The 24,037-nt window shown below is 33.7% G+C and overlaps 1 long non-coding RNA gene across 2 annotated transcripts in view; it reads right to left on the bottom strand.

Moving 5' to 3' along the window:
- Positions 1-19,537, bottom strand: part of LOC132597000 (uncharacterized) — a 145,249-nt gene extending 125,712 nt beyond the window's left edge. The window contains exon 1 of one of the 2 annotated variants that reach the window (XR_009563282.1): positions 19,466-19,537. This is a non-coding gene — a long non-coding RNA (uncharacterized lncRNA). The remainder of the gene's footprint in view (positions 1-19,465) is intronic. The other variant, XR_009563281.1, reaches the window with a different exon arrangement.
- Between the last annotated feature and the right edge of the window lie 4,500 nt (positions 19,538-24,037).

Here is a 24,037-nt window from a genome sequence, read left to right as displayed (position 1 = left end):
AAGCTTAATTCTTTCTCCTACAGTAAATACTTTCTCATATATGTATTCCTAAGAACAATCTTGGGAGGTAGGTACAACAATTATCTCCATTCTATGGATGAGGAAACAGGTTCTTAGAAGGTGACACAATTTATAAATTGTCTGATCCCTAAGTAGGACTGGCTACCTAATTCGTGAGGCCCAGTGCAAAATGAAAGTGTGGGACCCCTTGTTCAAAAATTAGTGAGCATCATAAGGTGACAACAGAACATTAAACCAAATGAAGGGCCCTTCTAGGAGCAGGGTGGTGTGTGACTGCACAGGTCTTATGCCTATGAAACTAGCCCTGCCCTTAAGTTACTGCTTTCAACCTTTAGGCTATATTCCATCTCTCCCGAGTAAGTTACTCAATGTCAAGGTTCCTTGGGGTAGCCAGAGTTCATATGTAGTTATCAGTTGATCTTTTTTAATGCCTGGAGGAAAGAAACTTTCTCACAGTCAGGATTTGGATATTTAATCTCACCTGTATCACACAGCTCCTCGGTGGGATATCAAAGTATTAGAAGACTTAAGACTCTCTACTGATTCTCTGTCTGAAAATAGTAAATGTTGGGAACAAAGGAGGTTCTTACAGTACAAAGGGGAACTACAGCTAACTACTAGCCTATATACTATGGCTCCTTCCACAATATATTCTAACAGCGTTACTTTTTCTGATTAGAACTAAACTTGGATGACATCGTGCAATATTTAGATGACAAAGAATATTAGTAATACAAACAAAAGAGGGTTTTTTTCATCATTAAAGTAAAAAGAAAGATATATGGTAGTACTGAGACTGCTACTGGAAGAAGGGTATATTAGTACCGAATAAAAAAATTTGTTCATGCTGAAGCACAGCATGGTTGAGGAGCATTAAATGAAGATATTTTCCAGAGTACAACTGCATTATTCCTGGAGTTGAGTACTATCCAAAGTGACTATTATTCTCGCTACATGATGCATTATTGGGGCTTAGGTAACATTTTATTGTAAACGACAATGACAGATGGTAGTAGATTCAGATTTTGTTATAAAAGAGGTTAGTTTTCATTGTGAAAGTCCATTTTGTTTTTGATAGAGATGGAACAGAAATGAAGCTAAACATAGACCAAAGTTGATATCCAATGTGAATAGAGGTAAAGGTATACATATGAGTTTCTTTTTCTTAAGTTTGTGTGTCTCTAAGATCAGCTCCTTGAAATATTCATATGAATTCTATAATTAAAAATTTGTTATTGGGATAGACAAGAGGTGTTATCAGGGTGACACATATTCACTGACTGCTTTTTGGCATTTTGCGTCATTTTTGAAAAAGTGGTTTGTCTTCCCATCTGAATGTATTAACAAAATGTTAAGCAAATTTCTTAAATATCATTACAACCTAGTCTTAAATATAAACATTTTTCTTCAAAAGCATGCAACTCCTTTATATACTATAGTTTTAAAATAATTTTATTAAGATATAATTGATATATAATAAACTGCACATACTTGAAGTGTAGAATTTGTTTTGAAATTCGTATTTACCCATGAGAATATCACCAAAACCAAGGCAGTAAACATATCTATCACTCCTCAGAATTTCCCCTGCTCCTCAGTAATCTCTCATTTCCCCATGCCCGATCCACTCCTACCTTATTCTCCAATCATTGATCCGCTTTCTGTCACTAGAGATTTGTTTGCAATTTTTAAAGAATTTTATAGGGGTTTCCCTGGTTGCGCAGTGGTTGAGAGTCCGCCTGCCGATGCAGGAGACACGGGTTCGTGCCCCGGTCCGGGAAGATCCCACATGCCGCGGAGCGGCTGGGCCCATGAGTCATGGCCGCTGAGCCTGTGCGTCCAGAGCCTGTGCTCCGCAACGGGAGAGGCCACAGCAGTGAGAGGCCCGCGTATAGCAAAAAAAAAAAAAAAAAAAAAAAAGTGTTTTATATAAATGGAATCATACAATATATACTCCTTTTGATAAGCATAATAGTTTTGAGATTCATCCACATTGTAGCATAAATCAATAATTTGTTCCTTTTAATCACTGAATAGTATTCTACTGTATGGGTGTATCACATTTGTTTATCTGTTCACCTGTGGATGGACATTTGTGTTGTTTCCAGTTTCGGGCTATTACAAATGAAACTGCTGTGAACATTTGCATATATATCTTTGATGAACAGCTATATTTGTTTTTCTTGAGTAAATGCTTAGTATGGAATGAATGAATCATTTTATAGATGTGTATTTAAAATTTTAAGAAACTACCAAACTATTTTCCAGAGTGGGTGAACCATTTTATATTCCAACCAGTAGTGTAAGAGAGTTCCAGCTGCTCTGCACACTTGCCAACACTTGTAGTAAATGCAGTCTGTATCTCATGTAAAAGCAAGAATCTTAGTATTCACATCAGATAATATTTATTGATAATAAAAATATAAAGCACAATTCAGCTTTAAGAGGTTAGAGGACAGAGGCAAATATCTATATTTCAAAGGCATCTTGAGAAATCTGTCAGCCTTCTGTTAATTTTCCTTGTCATAATTTGTAGCCAGAATAAAAATGATCACCACAAATTTTAAATAGACATTATTATAGTGATACCTACTATTTAGTTATGAATATAGAAGTTACAAATAAGTCCATCAGAACTATAGGTGAAGGTCCAAAAGGAAACAAATTAGAGAAAGTACAACTTCTCAGAAAACAGGAATATAACTGGTGTGGTTCTAATGCATCAGCTGAGTAAGAAGTATCTATGTGATAAGGACATTGTGGTTAGGTTAGGGTAGCATTTTTTTGTCTCTTAAATGTATTTGTATTGGACTCAAAATAATCTAGTCACTAGCACCAGTGAGACCAACAATTTTGGTTTCGTTTCTATCAAAGGACAGAGTGTGCTCTGTCAAGATATAAAGTAGACATAAGATCTAATTTCAAAACTTATAGTAAGTAAGAGTCATAAAATATCTGGTGTATTTTACTCTTACTGGTTGATCTGAAAAACACATAGATCAACTCACGAGTAGAGCCCTGTGGATGGTATTCACAATCCAAGTGTTTCAGCCCTTACAAAGCAACTGAAGATGAACAGTGATTATTCAGGTGTCTCTACGCAGTGGTGAAGGGGTTACAGCCATCTTTCCTCATCTTCTCTGAGTGCTGTTAGCAATGATATATACCTACCTAACTCCCTTTTTATAAGTTGAATTGAATGATGAAATTCAATTCCTAATTTATTTCATCATGATTATAATCATAGACTCCTATGATCTTTTTATGGAGCTGAAATTTACCTCCTAACCATTTCTTTCAAACTAATGGAAGGTTCCCTACTGCTAAAGAAGAGACTTACTGAGAGGAGGTGTAAATATGAAAAGAATATGAGTTTGAATCATAGTCCCACCACTTACTTCAGTTTTCAAGTCCTAGATAATATTTACCTTCCTGAACCTCTGTTCCTTTATCTTATGAAATGGAGATAGTAACAACCACATTGTAGAGTTGTCTGAATGCTAAGTAAAATTATTATAATGCACAGTCCCTAATTGCTAACCACTAATTCCAACTATAAGTTACCTTTTTCACCTCAGTGAACCTGATAGCCTAGCTTAAGTTAGAAAGATCAGGCTTTGTCTTGGCCAAAACTATTATTGCTGATGCTATTTGATCATGCTTCAGTTTTAGAAGTTTCCTACACTTAGATTTTTAGTGAGAATTGAGTGTTAAAATTTGAGTACCTCCAAATAATCTCATTAGTTCCTCTTCAGTCTTTAATTTCTAAAATTGCACAGAATCCCTAAGTAAGAGCTATCATGTAAAAAAAAAAAAACCAGGAATTTTACATATTGGTCTGTTAAGTATTTTTACCCTTCTTTTGGCTACAAAAGTCTAGCCACAATTGTTTCAGTGCCTATCATCTATCTATCTATCTGTCTCTAACTGATTCACCTCTCACTGTGATCACAAATCAACCATATTCCACATAGATCTTCCTAGTGGAATAAATAATAAATACCATTAAATACTAGTCTTGTTGACTATAGAAGAAGACTGGGATAAACCCATCAAACCCAATGAGAAAATGAGTGATGTGTGTTTGTCTGGTGCAATAGTGCCTGTGTGTGAAATACCTAAACTCTCATTGCATGCCTACTGTCAGAATCTATTGACAACACACTTAATCACTGAATTCTGTACATTTGGGAAGCTTCACTCATTTTCTCTGGTATTTTCTTTTTTAATATATCTCACTCCTGCCTTTTAAGCCATCCACAAAGCTGTCAATTTTCTGATATGCTCTTCTTTCTCTGAATGTCTACATTCCTGATGGTACCCAATAACTAAAAAGTAAGTATAACTAGCATCCTACTCTGAGTCCTTTCAACTTAACCAATCTGGTTTCATAAATTTTTAAGTTGTCAAATTTTTTGTTTTTCTTACTAAAATTAAAACTGCCAGTCGCCAAGGGGACAAAGTGAAAGTCTGAGGCAAAATAAAAACAGAAACATTCAATATTTGTGATTTAGAATCCAGATAATTTACACTGTTCACCAAATTATGATAAAAACTGTCATTCTTTGTTTTCTCCCTCCACCTCTTGATTAGTGACTTATAAGAATTATTAGCCATCAATAAGAATTCTTTATAAAGGGTTCTGTGACTCCCTTTATCCTCTGCCAAGTCAACTCTTTTAAGGAAAGCTATCTTTTCTCAGGATGAAATAAGAACACTTTATTTAGTACCTCAATGTGTTAATGTAGTCTCTGTGAATATCATCTGCTCTGTATGCCAAGTCTGAACAAAACATTACACACCATACCTCCTATATCAGCAAGTCCTGTCAGTTCTACCTGATGATTATTTTCTGAATTTGGCCCCTTTTGACACCTCACTCTTACTCCCCTAGTCCAGTCTACATGATTTCTCACCTAGATTACCTCTGTCATCTGTTACCTGGTCTCCCAATTTCCACTCAGGTTCTCCAATACTCTATTCTTTCACCTATAGCCAGAACAGCAATTTAATGTGTAAATCTGATAAGCATTGCCCTGATTAAAACTTTCCAGTTATTAACCATTACCCATGGGATACAATACAAACTCTTTTTTCACCTCCCAGGTCCTGAGTGATCTGTTCTCTGCCTCCTGCTAAGCACTCCTCTCCTACCACTTTACCTCACTCAACAGTCCTCCAGCTGTACTGGCCTCCTAGCTCTTTCTGGAACAAACCCAGCTCATTTCCAACTCAGGCTCTGGAATCTATTTTTTCCAGATCCTTTTGTTGCTGGCTTTGTTGCTTCCACATCAAAAAGCATCCTCATCCCCATCATTCTCTCTCCTTCCATCCTGCTTTAATTTCTTTCTAGAACTTTCCATTCTCATTATCTAGAATTATATTATGCATTTGCACACTTGTTTATAGTCTGCTTTCCCAAATAGAATAGCTCCTTGTGGTGCAGTCTTTGCCTTACTAATTCCCATCCCACGCATCACACTTTTCCCCTCTAGCCTAGATTAGTGCCTGCTATGTAGAAGGTGCTCAAGAAAAATCCACTAATGAAAGAATAAAAGAGCAGCATGTTAAGTAGTAGTATTAAATTTGTCACTGAGATCACCTCTAAAGACAGTTTCTAAAAATGCTCTTGTAAATTGCAACAAAAGATGAAACTTGTATGTGCCACTAGAAAACATATTTATCTTATAAGATGTACTCATAAAAACCTTTCTCTAAAACAGAGAAACTTTAAGTATGCCAATAAAATCACAATATCATGTTTTATTCACTAAACAAGGATCCCTGGATCACACAAACACCTAGTTAATAGTTGAGTATCCTGTCCTAATCTGACAATGGTGGCTAAAATAAGATGATGAGGCAGCTTTCTTGTCTTCTACTCTTGTAGAAGAGTAATTGTACTGAAGAGAGAAGATACTCATAAATGGAAATTATTAAAGGTATTTAATTAAACAATGAGTTTTGTGATATAGAGGAAATGTTACAAGAATTTAGAAAATGGTGAAATCAAAATCAAAGCAAATGCAGAAGAAACCATAACACAGGAGTAGCTTATTTTGAAGTTCATGGGGTAAGGGACTCTTCTTGCCTGGTTCATCTCTCTTGAATACCAAAAACTGCTTAGAACGGTCAACCAGTTTCTCTGGTTAGGCATCTTTCCTTAAACCATCTCAAAACAGTATTTCAACAGAGAGCTTTATAAACCTGGAGTATGCAGAAGATTTGATTGAAAATAACCAAGTCCACATCCGAAATAACATTTCAATATGTGAATAAATTCACATTTGTATTAGAATTTATCTTTTCTCTATATCTGTGGATATCTTTCAAAAGTGGAGAAAAATGCATATAAAAATACCTCATATAACAATAACTTCAATAAGATGAATATATGACTTTATGTTTTATGTAGAAGAAATTCAGAGGCAGGCTTTCCTGAACTTCTATGATCACTCTGAGATTTCACCAGAGATCAAGACTCCTTTGATTTTTCTGCTGTACATTTAAAAAAAATATTTTATTATTTATTTATTATTTTTTTTTGACTGTGTTGGGTCTTAGTTGCGGCACGCAGGGTCTTCGTTGAGGCATGTGGGATCTTTCGTTGCAGAGTGCAGGCTTCTCTCTAGTGGTGGTGTTTGGGTTTTTCTCTCTCTAGTTGTGGCACGCAGACTCCAGGGCATGTGGACTCTGTAGTTTGCAGAACACGGGCTCTCTAGTTGAGGCGTGTGAGCTCAGTAGTTGTGGCACATGGATTTAGCTGCACGTGGGAACCTAGTTCCCTGACCAGGGATTGAACCTGCGTCCCCTGAATTGGAAAGTGGATTATTTACCACTGGACCACCAGGGAAGTCCCCTGCTCTACATTTTTAGAATATTGTTTGTATCTTCAAGTTGGCTCGTGGTCTCAAGATGGCTTCTTCAGCTCCAGCCATTATATCCATGTTCTGGACACCAGGAAGGAGAAAGGAGCAAATGCAGAGGGATACATCTCTCAGTTAAAAAATTTTTCTGGAAGTCGCATTCATTGACTTTTGATTTCCCTTTTATTGCACATCTTTATTTGAAAGGGAAGGTGGGAAATACAGTTTTGTCGGTGCCAATTGGCAACCCCAATAATATGAGTCCTATAGTAATGAAGAAAGGGGAATGGATATGGGGTAGGCAGGAAAGAATCTCTACCATTATACAAATATTACTGAACTTCCACAAGTATACGTAAATAACTAAACTGTGAGTTCTGTGGGGAAGAGATTATATGTTTTTTGTTCACTGCTATATCCCTGACACCTATCATAGTGCCTAGATATTAATATATTATGCAATCCCAATAAATTAATATAAAAATGAATGTCTGGTGTAATATTGGTCTATAATGAGGGTGTAGGTAGGGAGAACGTCTTTGCCATTGTTCTAGTGTGGGCCATTTTCTCCTTAATCATCTGGCTCTGTGTCATTCCATAATCATCATTTGTGTCCCTTAACAGGGACATCAACAGGCTGATCCAATCCAATTCATGTCAACTGTTTGCTTACCCATGTGAAATTTGATAGGCTAATAGCATGTTGTTCAAATTTTAACTTTAAAAGTTCAGTGTATTCATTGATTATAATTCTATATAGCAAGGTATTTCTATTTCTATTTTCTAATGCATAGATACAAAGAAATAGTGGAATTTTGGACTAAGCTTTCCAATTTTATAAGTAATTCTACTACTAAGGAAATTTTTAAAAGGCCTTCTCTTTGATGCAGTGGCCTTGGCAAGAAGAGAAGAACACTGCCTCTTGTACCCAAAAGTCTTGGGATCAAAGGTTCCCGTGTGTGTCAGTTACCCATGCACAGCAAAGGTTAAAACAGTCTATTTTCTACCTAACAGTAATTTCCATATTTTCATGCTCATCTGTGTTTAGGTTAAAGAAAAAGTACAAATAGCTTTCTTGAAAATTATCTTTTCCCTCTTTTTGTTTCTGAGCTGTCTGCTTTTGACTGGGATTGGTATAATATTTGCACTTTGTAGGGAATTGCCCCTTATTTTCTATTCCTGTCTATCACTTTAATTGTTTAAGTAATCAGAGAATGAAGACAACTGGTTTATACATGTAATGATAAATTTTAAGACCTAAATAAAATTTGTAATTGCTTAATATATATACGGAAACATCACAGTGTTATGTGATAGCATTTTCACCACAGGAACTAGACTCCTTTTGCATACAGTGACTCTGGATCTTTTCATGACATGAATTCAGATGCAAGAAAATAGTGGAGAAACAGAGAAGAAGATCACTAAGAGTGGAAATAGAAATAGCAAATATAAAGTGAGAGGTAATGAGAACCATGTAATGCAGGTGTCTTAGGCCTTCTCACAGAGGTAGGGATAAGAAAGCAAAGGAGGGCTTCCCTGGTGGCACAGTGGTTAAGAATCCGCCTGCCAATGCAGCAGACACGGGTTCGAGCCCTGGTCCGGGAAGATCCCACATGTCGCGGAGCAACTAAGCCCGTGAGCCACAACTACTGAGCCCGCGTGCCACAACTTCTGAAGCCCGTGTGCCTAGAGCCCGTGCTCCGCAACAAGAGAAGCCACCGCAATGAGAAGCCTGCGCACCACAACGAAGAGTAGCCCCCACTCGCCACAACTAGAGAAAGCCCGTGCACAGCAACAAAGACCCAACGCAGCCAAAAATGAAATAAATAAAATAAAATAAAATAATTTTAAAAAAAAGAAAGCAAAGGAACATAAGAGATAAGATTGACAGAAACAAATTAAAAGAGGCTCAGTAACATAACCACCTACTCCATCTCTGAATTTGCTATTGACGTTACTTGTTGACCGAAGGAAAGTCTGTTTCAACTGAACATCTCAGCACTTCCTTCTATTCAATTTTCTTGAGATACAACACAAACACACACACACACACGCACACACACACACACGGAAGGAATTGTTTTACCAACTGGTAGATTAAGATTCAGCTTAAGTTTGATGTTTTGATGATCCTGACATCTTGAATCCAACAAATGGCAGATGAAAGTTATAGAGGCATATTTTCTACAACTAATATATTTCAATGTAGTGTGTGAGTTAGTTCCAGAGATCAAATTCAGTAAAATGTAATTTCCATAGGGGCAGATATTTTTATTTCACCATCCAACTCAAGCACCTAGAAGGGTGCCTGTCATATTGAATGCACTCACAGACTCTTTGCTAGATGCATGAATAAATCTAGCAAGAAAAAACTGGCTCAATCGTTGATCTAAAAGCAAAACATACATTATCTATAATGTTTACACGAGGTTAAAAAATCAATTATCCACCTTAGTTGAGAAAAATGTGGACTATATTAATTAGAGATGAAGTCGAGAATTCAAAATTCAACAATACCTATCATATTTGCTATAGAAATAACCTAAGTTTTATTTTAAGGATTCAGTATAAAGCATTTGAAAGTATCTTGCCTTATGTTTATTACATAATAAGAAGTCATAAGTTTCTTTTCCCCTTTCTACTTTTATTTCAAAAAGTGAATTTTTTAAAAAATCTAATTAAAAATAACTGTATTCATATTATGAAGGGCTATCAGTATTAACCTGGGATCCACATGATAAAATAGAAAACATATAAGCTTTTGCATTAGACTAACCCAAACCTCAACTTATAAGTTGGCCTAGGAAAAATTGCTTTGCCTTTCTGAACTTGAATTTCCTCAACTATAAAACGTAGGTAATATTAGCTTTTATATTACAGTGTGATGGTGAGGACATAATGAGATGACACACTGAAATGTTTAACACTGTATCAGACACATAGTAGCTTTTCACTAAATGTTCTTTAATTGCACCCTGTTGCCAGAGCAATATGTACTCATCAAATCTCACATGATATTTTGGCTCACCTGTTTTTAAAACCATAGAAAACATTTGTGCAGTTCCTGAAATGCAAAGATATGATGTTACATGACATCATTTAACTAATAGTAACAGAGTCATTTTCTGAGTTATTCCCCGAAGGAGGAATTTGGAAGACTAAAGCTCCAAATTTGACCCATACCACACAGAAATTCTCTGATAGGCAAATAATGAACGATCTGAGAAATTCAGTACTATTTTACATGGCCACAAGGCAAAAGATGATCAAATAGTGACAACAGAAAAATAGTATGTGGTGAATAATTTCACTGCAGAAGATTTTCTCAAGGCGTTTGATTTTCTAGAGAATATATGATCTATCAGATTCATTCAACCAGTCAATGACTGTCTTATTTTAAGTCAATCAAAAGTGATGTGTTTATAGTGCCAGAAATTATGCTTAGAAACTATTAAACATTTCATATTGAGTCACTCATGTTTTCCCTGGTATACATTTGCATTAGTAAATTGATTACATGAAATACACACATATATTTAAGAAAAATGTTTCAGAGAATGAATGGTTCAATGAAACATTTCTGTTAATTTGACACTTCACACTTAACCCATGTTTTTCATTCTAGACCAAAAAAAGGAATGAGGGTAATAAAATATTCATTAACTGCACTGAAGCCCATTTATAGCAGATGATCTCTGGAGGGTAAATTTCAAAACATTTGCTAGAGAGCACTGTGCAAAATATGCAGTTGTCCTGACACAGCAACTAGTGTGAAGAACAGCAAATACAATAGTCATTATTAGTAAGGGAGAGGATCATCCATTGTGAATTACAATGCAGCTACCTTTTGTCATTTAGACTAAGAAAAGTATGAGTCACATTAGCTGTTGCTTAAAATTTAGGGGGATTTTATAGACAGGTAAAAAAGCACAAAATATGTCCACAGCTTCATCAAGAATTCCTAAAAAGTCTTGATAAATCTCCTTTCAACATTCTTTAAATTCTTAGACAAAATATTTAGGAACATATGGTCATGGTAAGAACCTACAGGGATTGTAGGGTTGAAGGAAAAATGGAAGGAGGAAAATTATGTATATATAGATGGATGCATGGAGAGGTGAATGGATGGGTGGATAGATGGATAGCTAGATAATTAAAAATATCAGAGGCAAAAAATGTTAAAAATTCTAATCGGGCTATAAAACCAGAGATTAATGTGCTCTGAATCTCTCAGAACCAAATGTAAGTAGATAATATCTTAGGATAAAGTCAATATTTTCTGGTTTGCCCAATTGCCTATTTGTTCAGAAGACTAGAACAATTACCCAGATTTTTCAAACTCTAACTTTGTGTATGTTGCTGACTTCCACTATAAAAAATATTTTGAAATTATACTACTTTCTTTCAAAAATTTGGAAAGATATGTATTTTTAATTCATTTCAAATCAATTCTTCTTAATAGTGAAAAGTTTGGCAAAATCTTCTATATTGTCCAATGCATGTTGAGTTAACACTTTTTAAAATTTGTAATTGTGGTTAAAAAAGCACATAACATAAAATTATGGTTAAAAACACATAACATAAAACTGACCATCTTAACCAGTTTTAATTCAGCAGTATCAAGTATATTCACACTGTTGTACAACAGACCTCTGGAACAGTGTCATCTTGAAACTGAAATTCTATACCCATTGAACAAAAACTCTCTAATTTCTCCCTCCCCCAGCCGCTAACTACCATTTTGCTTTCTGTTTGCCTCATATAAGTGGAATCATACAGTATTTGCCTTTTCTGTGACTAGTTTATTTCACTTAGCATAATGTCCTCAAGGTTCATCCATGTTGAAGCATGTGACAGGATATCTTTCCTTTTTAAGGCTGAAATAACATTCCATTATATATATATTCATCCACTGATGGATATTTGGATTGATTCCACCACTTGGTGATTGTGAAAAATGCTGTTATAAATACAGATGTCCAAAAAATTCTTTAAAAAACCAAATAATTCTTCAAGACCCTGCTTTCAGTTCTTTTAGATAGATAAGAATTGCTGGGTCATGTGGTACTTCTAATTTTAATTTCTTGAGGAACCACCATACTGTTTTCCATACTGGTTGCACCATTTTACAATTCCACCAGCAATGCACAGGCTACCAATTTCTCCACATCCCCACCCATACTTGTTATTTTCTGTTTTTTTGATATTAGCCATCCTAATGAGTGTGAGATGGTATCTTATTGTGGTTTTGATTTGCATTTATCCAATGATTAGTGATATTAAGAATATCTTCATATGTTGGTTGATCATTTGCATATCATCTTCGGAGAAATGTCTATTCAAGTCCTTTGTCGATTTTTTAATCAGGGTTTTTTTAAATTGTTAGCTGTAGGGATTTATATATTCTCTACATTAACTTCTTATCAGATATATAATTTGCAAATATTTTCTCCCATTCCATAGGTTGCTTTTTCAGTCTGTATTGTGTCCTTTGATACACAGAAGTTTGACATATTGCTATTTGTCTGCTGTTGCTTTGTTGCCTGTTGTTTTGGTGTCATAGCCAAGAAATCATTCCCACTTTGAATGTCATGAAGCTTTTACTCTATGTTTTCTTCTAGGAGTTTCATAGTTTGGGGTCTTACATTTTGGGTTTTTAATTCATTTTAGTTAATTTTTGTAAGATAACTTTATTCTTTTACATGTGGAATTGCAATACTCTTTTCTCTCTCCCTCACCCCTCTCTCTTCCTCCCCTAGGCATTTACATAAAAATAAATTTTTGATTTAAAAAAATCATCACCTGCTATTACTCCATATTTTCCTTTTCATGCTTGCACCTATTGTTTGGAATATTACAATCAGTCTCAATGAAAATTATCATGGTACAATAATCAAGGATTAGCATATCAGGTGGAGAATAAGCAGAAGTAGATGAATAATTGAGACAAGATTCTTCTCTTTTTCTGAAAATATAAAGAGAAAAAAACTACAAATTTTGACATAAAAAGGGAAGTATTTCCAAGCAACACTTCTTTTTTTTGTAGCTGCCCCTTAACAGACTGCTTCATATGAGTCTCAGTACTTAGAGAAAGTTATTTATCATTTATTTCTCATAGAAAGACTAGGAAGATAGAAGACATTCAATGTTTGATTTATAAAATATAAGTACTGGTAATATAATATTGCATTGTACATGTAAAAGAATAAGTTGTTCCAGTGAGTGTTTATATAATTGCAAGATTTGTTATGAGATTTGAGTCTATTCCCAGCTTGTTCCATTATGTCATACAAATCTGCCATCAGGTAAAAATCCTATAAGGTTGCACAAAAGCACTGTAAGTTAATTATAAGTAAAAAACCTCAAAATCTTGATATTACTACTTTTTAAATACCCCTTACTGTCTCAGATGTATCAAGAAACAACCACTATTGAGATTTTATTCTATGTGAAATCTAATTCTCTCCAGGGTACTTTATATGACTTATTAAGATAGTCTGTTGGTAGGCAAAATTCTGCTCACTGTGACCAAAAGACTTTAAAATTGGTGGCAAAGGAATTTGGATATTCTCAGAGAAAAAGAATCACTGAGTTGGGTATTTGAAGTAAGGTTTAATGGTCTAATTTCATGTGAAAATATAGGTGCAAGCTCAGACATATTTTGATACAAGTATCTGGGAACTAGATATGGAACTAAACAATTTACAGACCTTGAAATAAGTAGAAAATTATTCTTGAAATCATGTTAAAAAGCAAATGTGAAATTGATCACATTGGAATAAAAATAATCATGACTAAAATGTTTTTCATTACTGTAGGACTTGTATTTAAAAGAAAATTATTTTTTACATGTTGGATCACTTATGTATAACATTAACATTTAAAGAATTATTTTCTTCTCAAATTTTTATTACATTTAAAGCAGATAAATGAATCAGAGCCTTTATTAAATAAAGTAGGTCAAATCAGTATTCTACGAATCAAAAAAGCTGTAAGGAGGCTATAATTGATGACAAAATTCTAATGATATAGCTGTCAGTCAGAGTTACTATATTCCACAAGACACTCGATCATTTTGCTAAAATATTTTTTTCAAAAAGGTCTTATTTTCTTTTTGGATTTTATTTAAGTATATTTGTACAAAATCTCAAACGTGTCCAATAGCTTCAATCACAACATTTGTATAGTCCATATGATTTATCATGTTCCAGGCTAAAAGAAGAAGAATGAATGCCGCTCTGCATTAGCAATTCATCCTAGGACAATGTACATACAGGGGACCATACAAACAAGCAAACAAACAAAAACCAACTCTTCATACAGATAAGAATTCAGTCTGTGATTTTTTTATGTGTGTCTATTAATTAACTGAGAGTTTAACTTGATTTAATGTTAAAATACCAAAGGCATGAATTTGATTTTACTAAGAAAATACTTTCAAAGCAAGCAGACTAGAATACTGATGTACTTTTTCATTAACTTTGCCTGATTCTGAGATAATTTTATTTGAGTGGTCAACTCACAAAATGGAGAATCGTCAAAGATTCCCAACTAGTTTTAGTGACCTTCTATGAGTCTAAAATGATCATGTGTTATACTGTGAACTTTTCACAAACATTTTCTAAGCAATTAATGCAATCCTATTTAATCCTAAGCACAACATATTCCAGACATTACTCTGCAGATTATTTGAGTTCTCTCTATTAAAGTTAAGTGATAGACTTTAAAAATCACTAAAAATATCACATGATCATCAGGAGTAGCAAGATAAGAGTATTTCCAAGTAGACTTCCTCAAAGGCTAAAGTCTACTCATAGCATGTGGAATGATCTAGTTGTGATTACTCAAGACAAAGGGTTTCTACATAAAAGAATAAGTTCAACAAATAATAACTATCATCCCACTTCATTTTATGCTAATGTAAGAGTTCCACTGGCTTCTAAACATAGAATAACTTTTTACAGAACCGTAGAATTTTGGAGCTGGAACAAATCTTAGAGATAATCTGTAAGGAACTAGAGGTCACAAAGCTTTAAAGAACAGAAATTAATAAAACAAAGAACAAGGAGACAAGATACATAACATGAAAAACCCAAAAATGCTGTTTTGAAAGTACTGATAATAAAAACTCTTACAAGAATGACCAAAGGAAAAACAGAAAATCGCAAATAAATAAAATACAAAATGAAAAGGGGGACAGACTACACATACAGTAGATATTTTATAAATCATAAGAAAATACAATGAATAAGTTTATGTTAGTGAAGTTGAAAACTTAGATGAAAAGAACGATTTCCTAGAAAAATATAAATGATCAAAATGCATACAGTAAGGAAGAAATAACCCAACTGATTACTACCACTTAGGAAATTGAATCAAGAAGAAAATAATTCCCCCAAAGATGCCTGGCCCAGGTAGATTTACAGGCAATTTATACAAAACTCAAAGAGATAGATAGTAATTCATATACAACCTGTGTCAGAGGAAAAAAAAAAAAAAGAAGAAAGCTGCCCAACACATTTTATAAGACTAATATAATTTTGATACTAAAACTTAACAAAAAAATTATAACACCCAACTTTTAACCAGCTTCCCTTTTAATTAGAAATGCAAAAACACTATATACAATACTAACTATTTGAATCCAGAGTGATTTATTCAAGATTCACCATAAAAAATCTATAAATTTAATGCACTATGCTAACAAATAAATAGAGACCACATGTTAATCCGAAAAGAGCCTCCCTTATGAAAAATTTCTCCTAAAGGATCTTTCTATTTTAAGTACTCATACCAAGTAGATTCTCAAAATATCATGTATCTCTTCCATAAAGAATGCAATAGAAGACTGAAAATGTTTTATTTCCCTCCAAAATAATTAACCTTTAAAATAGAATTTTAATTACAAATGTTATTTTTTGCTCTCCTCATCACTTAATCAGGATGCCGCTGGGTTTATGATACTTGGGAAATTTTAAACCAGGTCTGAACTAAAAATTTAATAAAAATATATATTACCTAAGCCTATAGCATCTTTGTTGATACTGGCTGGCAACCTAAATGTGATAAGGATCATATTTTAAGAGTGACTGTGCAAATTCAAGTTACCCAATAACTTCATGAAACCTCACCCCATTAAATTATTGAGTGTACAAATTCTAACTAATGGAGTTGAGCAATCGGGGTAGCAGAAAGGAACTCCAACAAGAGTGTTCAAGAGAACAAGAGAGCTCAGAAGTAAGCCACTGCACCATCTCCTCTCCTCCTCCTCTTCATCCTCCTCTATCCTAAGAAAATTAATGGCTAACTCTCACATATTATTAGACAAGACAATCTATGTAGATTTAAACAGTATCCATTCAGGAAAAAACAAAGAAAGTTTCAAGTATATTTGCAAATTTGATTGACTGGGTTCCTGGGAAATGAGTGACACTGGATAGAGGGATTTGTATATGGGTAATCATGTCATACACTTGCACCATCAATTAGATTAGAATTCTTAAGGGATATCCTAGCTTCATTGAGAAGATTCACTCTTTCATAAAGATGCATGAATTTGTTAGGGGAATCCATACAAGGTAGTTGATACCTCTTGCCTTAAGGTGACATTCAGTTCCAAAACTTTTGTACAGACAAATGTTCCTCAAGTTTAAGGCTTCACCTTCTGTAGATCAATTTAGGTTTTATTCTACTTAGACCAAAGCACTTGATTGTTGCAATTTTCCTTAACTACCAGTGGATTTAGCAAGGATATATACACAGCTTTAATTGCTTAAATCCCTTACCAACAATTTTTTGACAGTGTAATCAGATTAAATGAAAATGAAAATATTACAGATAATAGTATCTGCATATTTATTTTTATCTACCAAATACAAGATGATCACATGTTGAAGAAAAACATCTTTTAAATGACAGTATAAACATATATTATGCCTCACTGCTTTTCTTTTTAAATGTCTAAACATATAAAAGCACTACATGAAATAAGACTATACTTGCAAGATATAAATTTTTTCTCCTTAGCAATATAATGCATTATAATTTTAATTCAATTTGTGTCATGAGTTTGTTCTAAAATATAAACAAATGCTTTGTTTTTTTAAAACAAGGTTTATGCAATACAAGATGACTCCTATCCTTCTAGGAAGAATCTCTCACTGAAATGGAAGGTAAATTCTGTAGTCACTCACTAGCTTTGCTGTTTCCAAATTCATTTAAAATGTTTTCTTTAAAAGAGCTTCAGTGATTGCTAAAAATAATATAAATGGCAAAAGCATAAAGGAACTCAGTTTATCACATTAAATTGGATATTTCACAATATCTCCATCAAAAAGTTAGATGAGAATTTTTCATTTTCAAAATTATACACATCTAAATAGAATTATAAACATGCTATCATGGATCTTAAGAAGGATAGGAATCTCTTCTGAAATTATACCTATTCATTCTTGTTCAGAAAATTATTTGGATTATTTTGAAACAAATGAAAAGAATAAATGTTGAAGAAATGTAAGTTTAGCTGATTTCATATGAAAAGTATTCAATAGATTGAGCATCACTTGAATGAGAGCCTTTGGTTAAATATTTCCAAACCTACAGTCTTTGTATAGTATGGTAAAGATTGCTTGGTGCCTATTACAGCTGTAAACGCTAAATGGCTGATAATTAAATAAACAGCATCCATACTGAATCCTGCAAGATTTAACTAAACAAAGAACACTACAGATGTGAGATTTAAATCACTATTTATAATTGCATGTAAAACACAGTAGCTGATGTGAGTACATGAAATTCCAATAGAAATTTACAATTTCATCTCATTTAAAAAAATTTTTATTCTGAATTCCTTATTCCATTTTTTATTATGAAGTATTTTTTCAACAGATAAAATAAATATGTCAAATGTGTTTATGAACGTTGGTTCTGAGTGAAGGAATATTGTCTCAGAGGTATTTCTTTATTCTATTGATTCCAAAGATATAGCAAAAAAGAATATGAAGAGAAAGAAAAGAAAAAGAAAGAAAAGGAAATAGAAATAGACCCTCACCTAACTACACAAAATCAAATAACGAAAAATGGGAACTAACCCAACACTATCATTACATGTATAGATAGCTAAGAAAGAAAATGAAAAGAATTTTATTTTTCTTCAGTTGCAGTATCGTATGAAACTCATATTTGAATATTAATTACAAAAAGTCAGTGAAGAATGTTACAGTGTAATGATTTAGAGTGAACTTTAAAAAATTTATACGGAAAACCTGTTAAATATTGAGAAATTTTCAGCTTTCTTTATTCATTATTGAAGATGCCTTTGGTATTTTTACCCATTCAATGTACAGGAAATAACAGGGAACATGGAGTATTTTATAGTTGATTACACAAACTAACTGATTACATATATCATTCACTATATCTTCCCTAACACTAATTGTTCAGCATCTTATTTGTGATACATTCCTCTATGGAGAAGGAAAACAAAAACGGAATGTGCCAAAGACTAAATTCAATTTACACCATTCTCCAATCCCATATGCCTGTAATGTTTCAGGATCACAGATGTTTACAATGAGAATCTTGTCAATGAGGACACAGACCAGAAATGCAAATGGTTAATGTTCAAGTAACTAACAAAGAATGGCGTGAACCTCCATATTCCTCATCTCCACAAGCATAAAGAAAGGGACAATTTATTTTTAGTAAATTATGGGAGTGAATTACACACTAATATCTAAATTAATTACCTGGTCATTCTTGATTAACACTTCCCTTGTCACTAGTGTATTGCAAAGAAGTACCAAATTAAAAAACCTGTAGGTGGGCTGAGAGGAACCATAAATTGCGTTTTCAGCAAGAAATAATTTGTCAGATCATATATACTTATTATATCCATATATAGTACCATAATTGTCCATGGCATTTTAAAATAGATGAAACAGTCTCAAAGTTATCTATTCAAAAAGAGGATTCTGTTAAAGGAAAATAAATGGATCCTAGCAATGGAGCTGTCCAGGGCTCCATATGCATGTGACAGTTTCTTATTTACATGTCGCTCATGTTTATGCATGTTCAGAAGAATACAGCTGCTATCCCATTCTCCAGAAATCACAGACACCGGTCAAGTCTACAAACGGTAGCCACATTTGAGCTTGTAATGTATGTATCATGAAAAGCTAGAAGCCCTAATGTTAGGGAGGGGGAAAACAGCACAATTTGCTTTGAAAAGATAACAGGCATTTTTCAAAAAACAAATACTGTATATTCAATTCAGCTCCTTTAGGTACTTTCATGTTATAGGAATTCTGTTGGTGATGAAAACAGCATTCAGCCAATCAAATGGCAGTACCCTAGTGCCATCCAAAGTAGAAACCTAGTGTTTAAAATAACCCTGATGAATTATTCATAGAGCTGATGTTTATGCAAATTACAGAATCATGCACCCACCTGACCACCACGGGAAGAAAAAAACACAGGGAAAAAAAAAACCCACCATGCTTTTAGCATTCTTCAGAACCTATGTAATCAAATGATAATATTCTTTCATTAAATGCATCAAGGAATTACAACCTTACCTGGTTAGTTTGTAGGGCCTTCAGATTTTCTGGATGAAATAACAGACTGTGCGTGCAACCAATAAAACTGAACTGAAAAGCTGATTAAGGGCACTTACTTAATGCAAAGCCACTCACTGAATATTCATATGATGCCTGTCTTTATGCAAATTAAAGCAAAAGAAAGCCCAAGGGGATTGGTTGCCATAGCCTACAAATACTGTGTATAGCAGAAAATATAGAGAGTAGTGACAAATAAATCTTGAAATTCATAGCTTTGAAGCAACAAAGGAGAAATAGTAAAATATTAAAAAGCCTAGGTGAATTACAGTTTTAAAGTTCTTTATTTAATCATATTACTTTAGGACTATTAACTGTTCCTATCATGTAATGATCTATAATTATCTTAATGCCAAAAGATACCGTCACTTGTGTTTGTTAGCTTTATTTATCCTGTAGTCATTTATAAGAGCAGACCCCTTAAGCATAGAATAGTAAAGAAGAAACAATTATAATTAGAATATAACCCACTATGCTAAAAACCAAACCCAGGGCCACGTGTGGCCCTTTGTTAAGTCTTTCATGTAGTGATCCTTTTGTGGAAAAATCTTACGAGGGAGTGAAGTGTCACTAGAAGACCTCCAGCATTAGGTTGAGCTCTTTGCTTTCTTAATACTGATGTATATCTGCTTCATTTGAAATGGAAATTATTTTATATTATAATAGATACTGTGAATCTTTTGGCCAAGAAGATTCTGGCACATGCAGTTTTAAAATCCAAGGATTTTCACTTTTGGAACGCCAATGCAATAACATTCTCTGAAACGTGTGCTAATATGTTGTGTCCTAATCATGAAAAAATGTGAATCCTCACGTATGTATGTGAGAACCAATTACAGGCATTGACAGGATTCATAATATTTAAATAATATAATGCATGTCTGGCATAAAATGTTTACATTGTCAAGGATATTCTCCATCTTTTACTTTTTTAATGAGTAAGAAATGGAGATGGTTAAAAATGCTGGAATGCATCTGATAGGCTTTTTTGTCTGCTTTGGTTTTTCTCTTTGTTTTCTGGAACATACTTTCCAAACTTCAAAACTAAGAGAACAGTGTTCTTCATGGCAGTTACCACTGACTGAAGAGTATTTATCATTTCCAGTATTTCCCTAATAATTCTGACATCCTCACTCCAAAATCACTCTGGTCTCCCCCCACACAAGATAATGACCTTTCAAATACTTTTAAAAAATAAAAATATTTAAAGCACCTTAAGCATCTATACAAAGCTGCCTACACTTATCATAAATGCTATAACAACTAGATCCAATGTTTATTACCTTGATCTTGGATGTATGCATATGTCTAAACTCATCAAATTGTATCCATGAAATATGAGCAGTTTTTTGTATATTAATTAGACCTCAAGAAAGCCGATGTGTGGGGGAAGAGACCAGATCTAATGCCTGGACACAGTTGTCCTGGAAAGCATTTAAAAAGAAAGAGATTTCTTTGTGGCACCTATGGTGGCCTAATTACATCTTTCATGGTTTCAAATAATTTCCTTTCTTTTAAAGTTGCTCATTGGCTTCCCATGAGAGTAACCCTCATAAATGTACACTTATAAATCCACATATATTTTCTATAACTGATATTATATGTATGTATTCATTCTCATTGATGTCTCCTTAAGATTCCCTTTTCTTAAATTTTAGAATTGACTTGAAAAACACAGTGTGATTGACATATATTTAGACTAAGGTTGGAAAAATTTTGGAAGCTGTGAATTTTCAATATTGTTTAATGGTTATTTCTTTCATTTGATTTATTAGTTATAATATTCATACATATCTGTTCCAAAATACAGAATAAAAATTAATGGATAACTAGTAGTCCACCTGCCTAGTAATCATGCAATTCTTTCTCTTCTATTGATTTAAGAACATATTATTTAGAAGGTGGACTAGTAATTTCTTCAAGTTTCTAATTAAATAATCTTAAATTAAAAACTTCTAAGAAACAATATTTAGGTCAGTCAGCAACAGTTGCCTTTTTTGAAGCTTCCCCTTCTCCATAAAAATTATTTTTTTGAAAAAAATCAGTAGATGTAGTCAATGATCTGTTCCCCCACTCTTTCTCTAAAGAGCATTTCTTCAAGTAGTTTAATACCAATAGAAACACTTTTCTGATAATATATACTCCAATAGCTAATAATAATAATAGTTATTATTATTGTTTGATTTTGTTTTCAATATAAGTACCCGCAATCAAAGCCCTAGAAGAAATGCTAAAATTACAAAACCAATCAACAACGTAACAATGTATTTTCATGTTAGTAAATTCAAATTTTTTAAACGTCAAAATTTTTCAACTTTCAAATTAAAATTCAAAAACATTTTTTACCAAGACCAGTTATTGTTTATTCAAGCTGCATTGGCTATGCTTTGATTACAAGAAAGCTAACACTTCCTTCAGAAAAATATTTCTATTTTCAAAAAAAACACATTACACACACACACACACACACACACACACAAATGAACTACCGGAGCAAAACATAGTGAGTATCATTAATGTCATTCTTTCTCTGATTCCTGATATCATTAGTGGGATTTTTCTTTCCTTTTCTTGGATTTTATCTCTTAATCTCTGGCCCTTATACAACTCTAGGGTATTTCTGACATCTTTAAAATATTTATAAAACAAATCCAAACTGCCCTAGGCCATGGTCACCTCAGACCCCTTATCCTGTCTCTATGCAGGGCAAGAGTAGCTTATTCAGTGAACTAGGTTCTATAGAAAACCAAAATAGTCTATTCCACATGAAATAACCCCAAAGTTTTGAGACTGAGTTAACTGATTTAAATGATGGACTCATAATTTCAAGTTTCATAATTCTTTCAATTGTCTACTATGTGATCACAATGAAATGCTAAAGGACTATTTATAAATTCTTATAAAAGTTTCCTAAACAGAAAAAATTCAGCTCATTTGCCATTTATGTTAGAAGCCGAGTCTCTCTTTTGAAGCTGACTCACTGGACTTTATATAATTAATCCAAAGAATGTGAAAGAATATACAGAAGCAACTAAAAGTCAGTAAATCAATTGGTAGTCCATTGGCCCAGATATAAAATTTGGCCAGAGGCTGGCTTCCCCCACCCCCCAAAAAATGAATTTGTAAAATTCTTGGTCTATAAATGTTTTTAAATTAAAATCAGTTGCCAAGTTTTAAAATTACAAGGATTTACATTTTGAAAAAACAGAATTTTCTGGTTTTCTTGGAAAATCAGAAGGAGCTTTACTCTGGGCTGGCATTGCCACAGAGTAACAACCCCCTGGGGCCAGGTAGGCTTGCTCCCTCTAAGCGGGTCCCAAGTTCTCTACCTGCCCTCCATTCTCACCAGGATGCTTGCTCTTTTAGGCTATCCTTGGAGGCGTCTGAAATTGTAACATGAGGCATTTGAGTTGGACTTATGAAATCTGGGATAGGCACTGAATTTTGAGACTGTTCTCAATCTACTGTACTGTCTGATTTTTATATTTTTATTTGATAGGTGTATGCTTATAAATCTACTGTTCAAGAAATGATTGAGAATAAAAAGTAATCTGCACAAAGCGTAATTGACACTAGGTAGGCTGCTTCCACAGGTACATTTTGACACTCCTGCTTCTATCAGACATAATCATGCTATCCTTTTTATAACAACATCAACAAAAACATCTTGAATAGAAAAGTGAAATAACCATCAATACTAATATTTTACAGATAATTTTCCTATAGCAAACTTACACACACACACACATACCCTACAGTAGGTACATTACTGTTAACTATATCCTTTTTAGTAATAACTTCAAAGGCAGAATCCCTGGGTTCTTTTCTCTTTACTCCTTGCTTCAATTTTCAAATACCTCAATTTTCTAGAGCCTATCTGTGGTTTCACCAGGGATCTCAGTCCTCATAGTTTTCCATTCATAATTTGTACTTGATACTCTGCTTCTCTAATTTGGTGGAAAAAGAAGAAAAAAAGTTCTCAGACACTCTTGAGAACTCCTTCATCTTCTCCTCCAGGGCCCCAGTGCATAGCCAAGATGATTACATGGGTCTATATGAACCCTTTGGCAAGAAAACTTGTGATCTTCTAGTCCAATCATAAGACGGCGATTTTTCTTTCTATTTGTAATGGAGAAACAATCTACCCACTCTACAGTCTCACTAACAATAACTAATAACCCTTAGGTTTTGGTTGAAATTTACCTTATCCTTAGCAAGCATTGCTCACAAGTGTAAGCAATTACACCTATAGTTAGATACATTCCATTCTTTAGTCATACCATTACATAGATTTTATTTTTTTCTAAAAAATGCTCTATTCCCACAGGTAAAAAAAATATTTTAAATCAAGTCAAAAAAGCTTAACTGCGTTTTGAACATTATGGTTTTGTTATACATTAAGATGAGAAGCTTGTGCATAGCCAGCTAGGCCCTCTCTATCCCAAGCTGAAAAGTAGGCCAGTGTTTCTTCCTTTTTCTTCCCCTCCCCTCTGCTTGGGTTGCGTGGACCCTGCATCATGATTATAGACAGGC

This window comes from Globicephala melas, chromosome 3 (assembly GCF_963455315.2).
Source record: "Globicephala melas chromosome 3, mGloMel1.2, whole genome shotgun sequence".
In the NCBI taxonomy this organism is placed as follows: domain Eukaryota; kingdom Metazoa; phylum Chordata; class Mammalia; order Artiodactyla; family Delphinidae; genus Globicephala; species Globicephala melas.
Note: the sequence above shows the minus strand (reverse complement) of the source record. Positions and strands in the feature narration are given on the sequence as shown.